The following is a 15,366-nucleotide window of genomic DNA, read 5'->3' on the forward strand; positions in this document are numbered from 1 at the left end:
CTGTTGATCGATGTGAGCTGGGTTTTAAATCCCCAAAGGTCTCTTTATTATCGTGCTATCTACCATCTATATATATAATATAGAGATATATTATATATATATATTATCGTGCTATCTACCCTCTATAGCCAATGGTTCCCGTCTGGTCAGCAAGGGTCCTTCCAGTACATTAAAATGGTGCGGTGAAAAGAGCCAGCCCTGTTGCATTCTATACTTCTTTGTGCATTAGAACTGTTATCCAGACTGAATTAGCAACCAGGTTCATGGTCTTGTTCAAGGACACGAGACTGTTGATGGACACGCCGTGTGCTTAACTGTGAGGTCTGCTTAGAAAATCAACAGATCAGGATGGCTGTGTAGGAGGTAAGACTAAAGAGTCAACCGCCTGACACAGTGACCGTCTAATCTGACCTCACTATATTGATCGTGTAATTGAGGTCACAATTGGATCGGATCACCTATTGGCCGTTTCATAAACTGTCCTGGCTGGGAGAGAAGTGGGCTGAGGCGTTTATCATTACCTAGTCCTATAGGGTTTTGATCTGCACATGACAGCACGTTATGGCTTCTGTCATGTGGACTAAAGTTTACAATATTTGGTATGTATATGTAGTAGGGCCGCCAAAGTTAACACATTTATCAATTCATAACTTCATCATTACCTTTCATTCATTTTATTTTATCACTGCCCTCTCCTTTATTGACCTATTGAAGCATCTGTAGCATTTGAGACACAAAACAATTGCATTCTCCTCCTTATTCCTGCTATAGAAATATACAAATACGACTTTATGACACTCTTTTGTTACATCTAAAATATGTTTCATGTGTACGACATAACGTGTGGCTATGGACAGAGCTGTGTATGGTTTGGTTATGTACGACATAACGTGTGGCTATGGACAGAGCTGTGTATGGTTTGGTTATGTACGACATAACGTGTGGCTATGGACAGAGCTGTGTATGGTTTGGTTATGTACGACATAACGTGTGGCTATGGACAGAGCTGTGTATGGTTTGGTTATGTACGACATAACGTGTGGCTATGGACAGAGCTGTGTATGGTTTGGTTATGTACGACATAACGTGTGGCTATGGACAGAGCTGTGTATGGTTTGGTTATGTACGACATAACGTGTGGCTATGGACAGAGCTGTGTATGGTTTGTCACTTTATGGTTGGGTGTAATCCACCAAAACCTCAATCTGTTTCAAATTAATTCAATGCGGAGTTAACCAGTGTGTGTGTGTGTGTGTGTGTGTGTGTGTGTGTGTGTGTGCGCGTGTGTGTGTGTGTGCGTGTGCGTGTGTGCAGAAATTAGTTTTTTCTTTGACATTTTTGTGCTTATTGATTGGTTATTATTCTGCACCACGGAAAAAGGCAAGCATGTTGGCAAGCATGTGTTGCTTTCACCATGCACTCACACCCATGCACAAAATAGCAAGATTTATACTTTGCTGCACAGCTATTTCCAGTGCACAACACTGCAGTAGGATACACAAAGTGTACATTATGCAATGAGTTGACGCAGAAAACAGAACGCTGTGTTTTCCTGGTGCTGTCTCACATAACGTGTGTTTTCCTGGTGCTGTCTCACATAACGTGTGTGTTTTCCTGGTGCTGTCTCACATAACGTGTGTTTTCCTGGTGCTGTCTCACATAACGTGTGTGTTTTCCTGGTGCTGTCTCACATAACATGTGTTTTCCTGGTGCTGTCTCACATAACGTGTGTTTTCCTGGTGCTGTCTCACATAACGTGTGTTTTCCTGGTGCTGTCTCACATAACGTGTGTTTTCCTGGTGCTGTCTCACATAACGTGTGTTTTCCTGGTGCTGTCTCACATAACGTGTGTTTTCCTGGTGCTGTCTCACATAACGTGTGTGTGTTTTCCTGGTGCTGTCTCACATAACGTGTGTGTTTTCCTGGTGCTGTCTCACATAACGTGTGTGTGTTTTCCTGGTGCTGTCTCACATAACGTGTGTGTTTTCCTGGTGCTGTCTCACATAACGTGTGTTTTTTCCTGGTTCTGTCTCACATAACGTGTGTTTTTTCCTGGTGCTGTCTCACATAACGTGTGTGTTTTCCTGGTGCTGTCTCACATAACGTGTGTTTTTTCCTGGTTCTGTCTCACATAACGTGTGTGATGCAAGAAGCCAGCTTTCGCCCGTTCCCATCTTTCATCAATATGAAATCCACGTTCCATCACATGTCAAATCATGATGCATGGTTTCTGAACAAGCACGCCTCTGAGCATTGCTCTCAGGAGAAAGGGGGAAAAAAAACAGGGTCGTAAATTACCCACAGTACCACTGAAAAGGGGGGAGGGGGAGTTAGGAATTCTGACTCGGATTAGCTGCTCTGTTTTTTTTAGCAACTATTGATAACCATCTGATCTGTGTCATTCTGCACAGCGACTATTACAGCTAATCGCCGTGTTGCATCATTTGTAATCAAATGTTCCTACATCTGCGAGTCATTATTGCTGTCCACTATGATGACAATAGTGCTGGAAGCCCTTTGGTGGAGATAGCTGGAAACATCACAGTACTTAACGTATTGGAACATCAGTGTTGTGTAGTGTTATAAAGCAGGGGTTCTCAACGTTCTTGCCTGGGGACCCCCCGAAATGCTTTGGCCATGTCTCGCGACCCCCGCCCCCAAAACAAATTGGCCTCTACAATAACCTTAATAATAGAGAAAATACATCATAAATAAATACTGAAACCAGTAAATAATCATTAAGGAAAGTGTATGCATGTACTATTGTTGAACGCCTGTTATATATATTTTTTTTAATATATTTTTTATCCCACAATTTTGTAACCCATTTTTCACCCCTGTGTCAATCATTGAATGTGATCCTGGGCTCTACACACCCTCCACCAACCTAGTCCTTCATGCCTGAGTGTCCAAGTTGCTCCTTTACACCTGACAGGGGGGAGTTTCCCTGGTTGGACGTAGCACGTGGAAGGAACACGTTATTCCAACCAGTTCCTTTCCCCTCCCCCACTGGGAGTGCAGTGCCCGGTGTCAAGTCGGTCGGACCCACGGTAGTCCAGAAGGCCTCCGCCCGGGCCAGACTCCATATTTGGGCATGCCTGACGCTGCTTTTTCACTTGGAAAGGATCCAGCTTAGGTGGTTCGGGCATCTAGTACTGTACTAATACAGAAAACATCGCCTAAAGGCCTCAGTTCGGAGAGTTTAAAGTCAAGAGGAAAGCTTGTTGATGCATGGGCCAAGTGGAGTGCACAGTGTGTGTGTGTGTGTGTGTGTGTATGTGTTCGTGTGTGTGGAAGAGACACAGAAACATGCTATGCTTGTGAGAACGCATGCATGCACACAAATACACATCAGTTGCAGCTGCAGGGTGCTGCACGCACATTCATGTACACACAGGCAGAAAGGAAAATTAAGACAAAGTCAAATATAAATACACGTCTCACACACACACACACACACACACACACACACACACACACACACACACACACACACACACACACACACACACACACACACACACACACACACACACACACGATCAATGTGATTTAGTGGTGGCTTGGGGGGTGTTGTCAGGAGTGTGTGTGTGTGTGTGTGTGTGTACTGGAAGTCTTCCCTCCATGTGTGATCCCCAAAGCAAAGGTTTTTCCGACCAGAGGTCTGCTTTCTACATCTGACCACTGTAAATCACACTGTGTGTGTGTGTGTGTGTGTGTGTGTGTGTGTGTGTGTGTAGTAGAGGGGTCAGTCATATAGGGACCTATATGAAACTCAAGTCTGTTTGATGAGTGTGTTACTTTAGCTTGGTACTGAGTCTGGTAATTCAATAGTCTTAGTCTTATAGACAGACAGACAGACAGACAGACAGACACTAAAGCGTACACTTGTGTACAAAGCACTCTAGTGTCTATCTGTGTACACTGTATGTATGCTTACTAGAATTTCGCCCGGCTTCGCCGGGCTCATCCCAGTGTCGTTGCAATAACAGAAAGTGTTTTTTATTTCTCATAAATACGCAAACATGGTGAAACAACTACAGTCACAGAGAGCAGTGGCAAGGTAGCTGCTGCCTGCTAACGATGCAAACAACAGCCTTGCCTGTCGTGTGTGTGTGTGTGTGTGGGGGGGGGGGGTAGCACTAATTTTCGACATTTTACTGTGTCATAAATATGTACATCTGTAGCCTATATTGTGATTACATTTGACCGTACATTTGACTCTTGTGTTATATTCTTGTGAAATATTCAGTAAAGTATTGTGGTGAAATATTCACCCCAAGTTGATAAGATATGCAGAGAATATAATAGCAAGAAGCCCCAGTTTGAAATGCATTAGGCCACAGACCCCCATTTGATACCATTTGCTCTCTGGGAAAATCAGGGTCCATTTGGTTCCATTTGTATGCTCTTGGAGTATGATGACTGTGCTAACAGTATTATCATCAAATATGTCTCAGTTTGAAGATTCAAAAAAACATATTTCATATGTGTGAGCTTGTAAAGTCGAACGTTCAACCTAGAGACAGTGTTGCCAAGTCTGATCATTATAAGCTACTTTGGACTTGTTTATCTATTGGTAGTCCTTGACATGGAAATGTTTGAGTTCCACTGCTCTGAAACAACATTAGACAACAAAGTGTGACAGTCAACACTATAATTGATTATTTTAAGACTAATTTCCGGACCATTTCTGATTTACCTACTTTGAACTGGCCTATTAACATTTTTATAGACCTGGTTGCTTGTTTCACTCTCACATCCACGATATGTGGCAACCCTGGTCCCTGGTTTGTTTTGCGTGTGGATGTTGTTTTGTGTTGCTTTAGCATCTTTAGCACAGTATCTATCACAGGGTGCAGCAGCTGCTGCTGTCATGAAAACGCAAGTTTCTGTCCCAGAAGCTCACGTTAGGTCTGCGCACACTGTACGTTGCTATGGCAAGCTGTCATCAAATGCTGCTAACGTTGTGGTCAGCACTGTTAGCATGTGTGCTATCAGGCAAAAGCTGAGATAGATATAAAACTACTGGCCAAAATGTCATACAAAACACAACCCCTCAAATCGGAATGTGATTGTGACCTACAGACCATCATGATTTGCTTGCTGGACCTATAAATAATTTATTTGCATTAAATTGCCACTCGCCTTAGCCTGCATGCCTATTCTGTGTCTCTGTGTGTGTGTGTGTGTGTGTGTGCGCGTGTGCGCAAGACAGACGTGCGTGTGTGTGCAGGCTGAGAGCTGCTGACTGTGATTGACGTGTGAGCTGGATAAATCAGTGAGAGTTGGAAAAAGCGCACGCAGAGCCAACTCGCAGGCAGTGCCTCAGGCCAGATGCCTGAGAATCGGCACAGGATTCTCTGGGTCACCAGTGTTGGTGTGACACACACGGCTTCCACATTTAGCTTCATACTGGGTGAAAGTGGCGTTCCAAAAATTATTTTTCCCCTCGGAATTCTTATTCACAATGAGATGGAGTTGAGGTGTTTGTGTTTGCTTGCTGGAGCTATAATTAATGTATTTGCATTAAATGTCCACTCGCGCATCGAAGTAAAAAGCAAGATGGCCGATTGTGAGACTGAAAAGTAGCTGTGGGGGCGGGCCTGGAGGGCCTATGAGAACACGGAACAGTGTTGCCAGGTTTGCGAATTGTAAGCGAGTTGTAGTGTGTGTAAGTAGCCTGGTTAAAAGGCCTTGTTTCTGCCCGTGTTGGGGCAACAGAACATGTCGACCAGTTTCTGTCAACCGCTTTTGGTCAGGTGACCAACTCCACAAATGTTAAATTAGATGCTGAGTGATGAAAGAGAGATTGTCTGTGTGTGTGTGTGGTGGTGGTGGTGGGGGGGGGATGCTCGTCGTTGGGTAAAGCCCCTCTGACAGGTGGGGGAGTAAGCCTTACAGTGCCTGGGGGTACATTTATGAGTCACTGCAACAATGATGTCATGGAAGTGCAACCTAAACTTGACCCTCGTGTGTGTGTGTGTGTGTGTGTGTGTGTGTGTGTGTGTGTGTGTGTGTGTGTGTGTGTGCATGTGCGTGTGTGTGTGTGTGTGTGTGTGTGTGTGTGTGTGTGTGTGTGTGTTAGACAGCTAGAGAGAAACCCAAAGAGAGAGACAAGGGGAGAGATAAAGGGGAGGGGGCAAATACCCTTGTGTCAGGTTACGATTTGTCTTTCCTTCCCAGAGGGCAGTAGAGAGAGAGACAGAGAGAGAGAGAGAAATCATTTAACTGAGGGTGCAAAATAAATTCCGTAACAGCTAACCCTCTATATTTATACATGTTTCTCATGCATCCGTGTGTGTGTGTGTGTGTGTGTCTGTGTGTGTCTGTCACATGCACTCAATTAAGCAGTCACTCACAGTTCCAGAAATGCGGGCACGCGCACACACACACACACACACACACACACACACACACACACACACACACACACACACACACACACACACACACACACACACACACACACACACACACACACACACACACACACACACACACACACACACACACACACACACACACACACACACACACACACACACACACACACGCTGCTGTTTTTAAGTCTCTAACCCCAGATCAGCACCTCGTTCATTTTAATTTTTCAGTCGTGTACCTACTTGTCTAGTGTTGTTAAAATGGCTTAGTGATGGGTGGAATTCCATGACATTATCATTCGACTGACACGCCATGGCCAGCTGTTGGTCAGTAAAAACAGCAGATATGGCAGGATATTTGGGTCACGCACAGGTAAAAGTGTCTGCCCACTACCGCTGTGGTCTTGCATTGGATGATTGGATGACGGGTCAATTTAGGGTTCGGTCATTTTAGACCCGTGAAGAGCTCTAGTCTAGACTACAGTTCAAAGGGACTTGGGAACTACTGGGAACTACTATGAACACTGGGAGGAAAAGGGGAGAAAAGATTAGGAAAAAAAGAAAGGAGAAAAAAAGAAGAGAATTTGGGAGACGGTATTTGTGGAAGCCACTGTTTTTGGAGTCTGTGAGGTTAAGCACACACTGCCAAAATACTACCGCTACATAGCAAAATTCCAGTGTTAATTCAGAGCATACAAATGGACCCTTACGGATTCATTTAGTAGGTTAAATATAGTGACGGTTATTGTTATGCGGGACAAAAAAGAAGTCCCACAAATTAACTCTGGGTCACGAGGCAACTGAAAAAGGAACTTGGAAATTCAGGACACAAGCAGTAAAGCTTGATCCTGTGGCTGTGGTCCAGCTATTCTTAGCATTTAATTCATCTCATGGCAATTAGACCGCAGAGTTCAGACGGGACGACTGAATATCTCCCATCTCTCCTTAATTTAACTTCCTGACACACGCGCACACAAACACACACACTGTCCATCTTCCTCCTTCTTCTATCTGTGTTTACGCACTGCCCACGCACCCGCGTTTCCTCTCCTCGTCTGACCTCACTTCCTGTGTCTGCGTCGGACCGTCTGTGTCGGATTACGGAGGCCAGCCAGACGGAGCGAGGGAGAACGTACGGCAGAGAGCAGGAACAAACGAGGGGGATGAGGAACGACGGAAGAGACAGAGGGACAAAACCCAGCCAAGAGGCAGTGGTGGAAAAAAGCACTCAGCAATGCAAGGTAGAAAGTACTACGTTACAAGTCAAAGTCCGGAATTCTAAATTTACCCAGGTAAAAGCACAAAAGTATTGGTATCAAAATGTTCTATAAGTATCAAAAGTAGAAGAGAGAGAGAGAGAGAGAGAGAGAGAGAGAGAGAGAGAGAGAGAGAGAGAGAGCGAGAGTGAGAGAGAGTGTGTGTGTCTGGCTAAGAGATTAAGCACAAAAACACAAGAAAAGACAGCATCTACTAGGGAGCAGGGGACATGGAGGGGGTGAGTGGACAGAGGAGAGGACGTCGAGTGATGATGATTACACAACCCCTGCTTCAATGACGTCACCGTTAGACTCATAACAGACAAGGACCAGTTCTCTGGGATAAGTCACAGCACTCAATACGTCACCGTTCCAAATAAAGATGGAGTTCTCTGGGATAAGTCACAGCACTCAATACGTCACCGTTCCAAATAAAGATGGAGTTCTCTGGGATAAGTCACAGCTCTCAATACGTCACCGTTCCAAATAAAGATGGAGTTCTCTGGGATAAGTCACAGGTAAGTTACGTCACCGTTCCAAATAAAGATGGAGTTCTCTGGGATAAGTCACAGGTAAGTTACGTCACCGTTCCAAATAAAGATGGAGTTCTCTGGGATAAGTCACAGGTAAGTTACGTCACCGTTCCAAATAAAGATGGAGTTCTCTGGGATAAGTCACAGCACTCAATACGTCACCGTTCCAAATAAAGATGGAGTTCTCTGGGATAAGTCACAGCTCTCAATACGTCACCGTTCCAAATAAAGATGGAGTTCTCTGGGATAAGTCACAGCTCTCAATACGTCACCGTTCCAAATAAAGATGGAGTTCTCTGGGATAAGTCACAGCTCTCAGGACGTCACCGTTCCAAATAAGGATGGAGTTTCCCAAATAGCACCATACAATTTACAATTTAGGCATTTAGCAGACGCTCTTAATCCAGAGTGATTTACATTAAGCAAGCAATTAACCATAGCGCTCCGTAACGGTTTAACGTCATCTCCTAAGGAATCATCGCAGCAGGCAGTGGTGGAAAAAGTACTAAAATATTTTAAGTGGGCTAGTAAAAGTACTGCAATGGAAAAAATATATATATAATAATCTGGACTTCAATGTATATTTGAGTAAAAGTGTAAAGGTATTGGCTTCATTGTACTTAAAGTATCAAAATTTAAAAAAAATACTTTTGCAGAATGTAGCATTTAAAGTTTTCAAACGTGTGTGTGTGTGTGTGTGTGTGTATACATATGATGCATAGCTTGCGGAGTTAGTTCAGTCAGACATACTCAAGGGGGTTCATGCCATGCCCAGGGGCGCATATTCATGCGTATTACCATGGTACTGCACTCATGTTCAGCTGACCAATTTCCGTGTTATTTAAGCTCACCTCAGTCTCTGTCCTTCCTGCTGTCATTTGTCCCCAGACTGTTGGTACTTGCCTGTTTGCTCCCACCGCCTCCCCAGCACCACCAGTGGGCTCTGCTACCTGTCGTTCCCCACAGTTTTTTTTTGAGTGGTGCAACCACTCCTACAACCAGCAATGTCCGTGTACCTGTGTACCTGTGTGTATGAGCACGAGTGGTGTGCACATGCGTGAAATTGGAACGACACGAGTATGTGACTTATTAATACCAGTAGGGGGCGCCAGAAACAGAGAGAGGGGTATGCTGTGCCTGCTAATGAGAGAGAGAGAGAGAGAGGGGGGGGGGGGGGGGGGGAGAGGGGAGTTGCACCACTCGGTTCACACGTGTGTGATTTTTTTTCCCATTCTACAATAAATATTGGTAAATCTATTCATGAGTTGTCTGATTGAAATATATAATAACTAAATCTACAATGTGACACATTGTGAGTTTGTAGATTGTCTATTTGTAGTATATAGGGCTGAAGTGGCTATAATGTAGGCCTATATTTTGTAATAATAATCTAAATCTACAAAGTAAAGTTTTCAGATAATTGTAGTGGAGTAAAAGTACAATATTTGCTTCTGAGATGTAGTGGAGCAGAAGTGAAAGTATTAGAAATTGGAAATACGCCTAATACCTCAAAATTGTACTTTAATCACAGTACTTAAGTAAATGCACTTAGTTACTTTCCACCACTGGCAGCAGGCCAATGCGTGAGTCATACTTGGTTGTCGGCGCTCAACTACATGTAAAAGGTGTCCATGATTCTGGCCCAGCTGGAACACACATGCAGACAGTGGACAGCCACTTTAATTGCAAATATACACATTTTACACACCTGTGCGCATGTGTACGGACAATCACGCGAACACACACACAAATCCACAAATCGGCGACATGTTTACGATGCTAAATTATTATTCCACAAACTCGCACACTTCCAAATTAATGCAGTCATTGGCAAATATAGCCATAGTAAAACGGAGTGGTTCCGACTGCGATACGTGGGCGAGACAGAGACTGCATTCCTGTTGCATGACGACCACTGGGTCTGTCTGTGTCTCAGTCTGTGTTGGGACAGAAAAAGACTTTTAGGGCCTGGAGGAAAAAATGCTAAAAATGTGCCAACGATGGCCCTTCCACCCCCACTCCGCACAGACGAGGGTGTGTGTGTGTGTGTGTGTGTGTGTGTGTGTGTGTGTGTGTGTGTGTGTGTGTGTGTGTGTGTGTGTGTGTGCCCTTGCATCTTAGTGGAAGAACAAAGTGAGAAGGTATACCTGTCTCTCCAAAGCCTCTAATCAAGGAGAACAAAGGAGATAATGTGTGTGTGAGAGAGAGAGAGAGAGAGAGAGAGAGAGAGAGAGAGAGAGAGAGAGAGAGAGAGAGAGAGAGAGAGAGATGACAGGGGAAAAGAGGAGGAGATAGTGAACAGAAGAAAGAAGAGGAAGAGAGGAAAGGAGGGAGACATAATAGAGTAGAGAGAGAGAGAAAGAGAGAGAGGGGGGGGGGGGTGATGTACCTTGGCTTGGATTCCATACAGTATTATCATCTTTTACATAGTAAGCATTCCATCTGCTCAACAGCTGGACTACCCACATATGTGTGTGTGCGTATGTGCACGCACGCACGCAATACTGTGTGCGTGTGTGCACAGGGCTACGTGGCTGTTGGGACCTGCCTGAAATTGTGGTTGTCATGGTGAAGGTTTGGTTCACATGGTCAGAGACCTGCTAGTTTATAGAGGATTAGACACACGCACACACACGCACGCACAGGGAGAAAGGGTGCGAAAGAAAATGGACAGAGCAACAGATTGATAGCAAGACAGAAATAAATAGAGAAGCCAAGAAGGGAGACTGAAAGGAACAGCATGATGGATGGAGGCAGAAAGAAGGGACAGATGAAGAGAGATAGAGAGACTGTGAAGGACAGAGAGAGAGAGAGAGAGAGAGAGAGAGAGAGAGAAGAGGGCACACTGTCTGCCACAGCAGTCTCACTGAGGAGAGATGTGCATCTCGACTGCCAAGCAACACAAAAATTCTCCTATTTTCCAGGAAGTGTGTGTGTGTGTGTGTGTGTGTGTGTGTGTGTGTGTGTGTGTGTGTGTGTGTGTGTGTGTGTGTGTGTGTGTACGCGCCTGTATGTGTGTGTGTGCGTGTGTGTGTGTGTTTATACAGTACAGGGACCTGGCCAGTGAGTGAGGAATTCTGGGAGATGGGAAAGGAACAGAGCACCCTGACCCCATCTGACCCTGTTCAGCCCAATGTGACCAGGGACAGACTGGCAGAGAGACAGAGGACTGGAACCAATTACATGCCCTAGTTTAGGTGCTGCAGTCTCTGTCTCTCTCTCTCTGTCAGTCTGCCAGTAAATCAAATAGAATGTTTGTTTTGCTCATCGTATGACTTGCGGCAGATTGGGGAAACGACTATAGGATCGATGTGGTTAAAAACATACAAGACAAGAGGGATTTTGGGAGACGGTGAATTTTGCACATGCATGGATGTGTTTTGGAGCGTCCGTGTTCTGGTTATTGATTAAAAAAGACGATGGAGTTCATCTCTGGTTAGCAGCAGGCCATTAGGGCTCTCTGTAAGCAGATAACGTGTTGAATTAATCATAGCAATCAGATGGGTCAATGATCTGGGCTGAGTGAGGAGGGTCTGCTGTGGTCATGGTCATTGGTGGGAGTCAGTGGCGATGCTGTTGACTGAAACTATGAAGAAGAATGTTCGCCGACTACCTCTTTTCACAGACGAAAACGAAATAAAAAGTAAGCTCAGATGACAAACATATATGACAAAATATGTTGACAATTTCGTCAACAAATAAAAAGAAGACTAAAATGTTAGGGAGGAGGACTAGTTGAGAAGATATCCAGCAGAACTAAAAGACAAGTAATTGTATGTTTGCTTGCACTCCAAAATAGCAGATCTATAAGCCCACAAAGGCTTGAGAGCTTGTAGCAGAATCGTTGTCAACAAAATCAACTGTGGTTTTAGTCGACTAAAACTACACTAAAACTAAAATATTCCAGCTGATTAAAATATGAACTAAATGGCATTTTATTCAAAAGAAAACTAAATCAAGAATTTGCTGTCATAAATCAACACTGGTGGGAGTAAACTTCCCCGTAATCCCACCCGCACTGTTACAGGATATCAGTGGGAAATACACCCCCCCCTCTTCACTGTCTCTCTCCCCCATGCTTCACTCTGGCCTGCAATCATGCCATATTAGGGTTTATGGGAAGGGGAGGGGTTGTGGGTGTGTGAGATTATCGCCATGGTGACCCAAAGCCAAAACAGCCCACAAGGGGAAGGGTGGGAGCGTGTTCACACTTCCAGGCCCTGTCGCCTGGTTACAGGGGAGGTTGATGATTATTTAAAATATATATATATTTAGACATGACAGAGTCAAAGGTTGTGGCTGTTAGCAAAGATGACGTCACCGAAACTTCACAGAGTTTGATGTTTTTAATAAAAGGTCTCCCATTAATGTTGTCAATGTTCTAAAAATGTCACTGGAGCCAATAACCCAGAATAATGAAATAAGTCTTGGACTGGACTGGAGTGGTTATCAATACCGCAACCACTTTTACAAGTAAAAGTACAGTAATCAAAATTGACTTGAGTAAAAGTACTAAAATATTGGCATCGAAATGTACTTAAAGTACCAAAAGTAGCAAGAACTCATTGAGCAGAATGAGCATAAGTTCAAAGAAATCTTTTGAAAATAGCAGATCTACAAGCTCACAATTAATCGCAAGATCGTCTATTTTCAAATGGCCGAAATATATATAGGGCTGAACTGGGTAATGTATGTTTTGTAATAAAAATGATTACAAAGTAAGTAGTAACTCAAATAAATGTAGTGGAGTAAAAGTACAATATTTAGATCCGAGATGTAGTGGAGTAAAAGTATTGGAATTTGGAAATACTCAAGTAAAGCACAAATATCTCAAAATTGTACTTAAGTAAATGTACTTGGTTACTTGACACCACTGCAGAGTACTACAGTAAGTCACAAGTTAACATCATCATCAATGAATTGCCATTTGCCACTAAATATGTCTAGGGTCATGTCATTTGGCCCCAAGGTAAGATAATAAACGAACAGTAAATATGTACTGGTCCCCAGGGGAAGGGATGGCTGCTCAGACAGCTCAGAGGAGTGCACAGGGTGAGCTGTATGTTGTTTTTCCAAAGGTCGCTGGGGAAGAGGGGAGCTTGTTTTTGTTAACTCAACAAGGCGGACGTGCCAACAGCGAGGCATTATTGAGACTGGTGAGGTATGCCTGCCTGAGCGAGGCGCTAGTCGAGCGAGTACCCGCTCTGAACAGCCGATGGTCTCATGCTCCGTCAAGTGAACCGAACCGAGTTGGCAAGCCGTGTGGTGGACAGAATCGCTTATCACATGAAGCAAAACGAGCGCTCCCTTTCCCCCTGTCTCAGCCAATCACAGGCCATTCTCAGCACAAGTTCTCCCCAGCCATACTGGGAAAAACATGAGCCAATAGATGAAGGGGATCAAGGTCATGTGATTCTTTGTTTGACCCCGCAAAAGCTCGGATGTGTGTCTCAAAGAATATGATTAGCAGAATCAGTTTAGAATATAGAGGGTATGTGGCAAATCGAGTTTAACGTTCTGTTTGGATGTACTGTATGGGCTGTCAAGACCAGAAAGTACTTTTTTGCTACTCAGTAGTAGGCGTTCCTGCATAACATCCGGGTATGGTGGTACGGTCACATGCATACCCTCTATTTGGCGGTTCCATTTAAAATGTCATTTTAAACATCATCAGTGGTTACCTACACTACAATACTTCATCATATGTTGCACTATGACCAAAAACAAGTAATCGGTCGGACTAACGGGATGACGGAACAATGACATGTTACCATCTGGGACAAGCCGACAGTCCAACTGTCAAGCCTTCCAATTCCCAGCTAACTTCTCTACCTACTCAGCTATAGCCTCGTTCCCAGCCTTAGGCCTCACTCACACCTTTACAACAGACTGATGTATGCTTGTTGTATGAGATGTATAGCTGATGCAAGCTCGCAATGCATTTCCAATGGGAGTCACATGGTTTGACACAACATTTGTGTTAGGGGGTGGGGGGCAGTCGAAACACAGCCGAAAGCCGTACAACACAAATGTGTCAAACCATGTGACTTCCATTGGAAATGCATTGGGGCAAGATGTATACATCTAGCATGCATCAATGTTGTATGCTAGATTGAAAGGTGTGAGTCGGGCCTTACTCATCTGCAAAGAGAAAAGGCAGAGAGTGCCTATAGCCGGAAGCGGGGCTTGCAGCGTTTGAACTTTCCCTGGAAGTTGGCACGCTTCCGCTTCCACCAAATTCCAGCACTTCCGTTTAGGCACTCAACAGTGTAGGCTATGTCTTACCCAGAGTGCTCAGCTATAGATGAGCCATTCGTTCAGATACATGACATTGGATTCTGTCACGTGGGCTCACACAATATGGCATGGACTAAAACACCACCAAACGTCCTTCAAGAGGGCTCCAGCTACTGTACGTAAATGATCAATAGGAACCACATGACACCATTACAGTTCTGTAATGGTGTACAAAAGAAACCAAATGGGTCCACTTGGTTCCATGTGCGCGCACACACACTCAAGAGTTAGATTAACACTGAGGATTCTAAAGTGCAAATTAATTAAACTAGGGGTCCTTGGGGCTGAGCATAACCATACTAAAAGCCACGCCTCTCATGCCATGTATGCAAACATCTCTGCTGGCTACTACATACAGCTCTGCCCCACTGCAGGTCCACTACAGTCCGACTACATTAACTCAAATACTGTACTTATTTAAGTAACATGAGGTACTTTTACTTTACTGGAGTATTTCCAATTTCCAATACTTTTACTTCTACTCACTACATCTCGGATCCAAATGTTGTACTTTTACTACACTGAATTTATTTTAAATCTCTAGTTACTTTGTAGATTTGTATTATTATTACGAAACGTACATTAAGCACATTTGAAAATAGCTGATCTGCAAGCTCACAATACATCACATGAGGTTGTACTGTAGATCGGCTAATTTCAAAAGATTTGTATACATTTGAAAACTTGAAACGGGACATTCTGCATAATAGGCTACTTTTACTTTTGGTAGCCTACTTTAAGTACATTTTGATACCAGGACTTTCACTTGTAACAGAGTACTTCCATATTGCTGTATCGATTCGATACCTTTACTTAAGTAAAAAAATGTGAGTACCTTTTCCCACAACTGCTCGCGGCGCCCTGCAGTGACGTAATAGAACCAGAAGTGGGGGGAGT

General features: G+C 44.0%; 1 protein-coding gene across 2 annotated transcripts in view; it reads right to left on the reverse strand.

The window, feature by feature from the left end:
* Positions 1–15,366, reverse strand: part of fndc3ba (fibronectin type III domain containing 3Ba) — a 147,311-nt gene that overhangs the window by 52,283 nt on the left and 79,662 nt on the right. The window lies entirely within an intron of this gene.

This window comes from Protomyctophum bolini (genome assembly GCF_963924005.1).
Source record: "Protomyctophum bolini genome assembly, chromosome: 15".
Lineage (NCBI taxonomy): Eukaryota > Metazoa > Chordata > Actinopteri > Myctophiformes > Myctophidae > Protomyctophum > Protomyctophum bolini.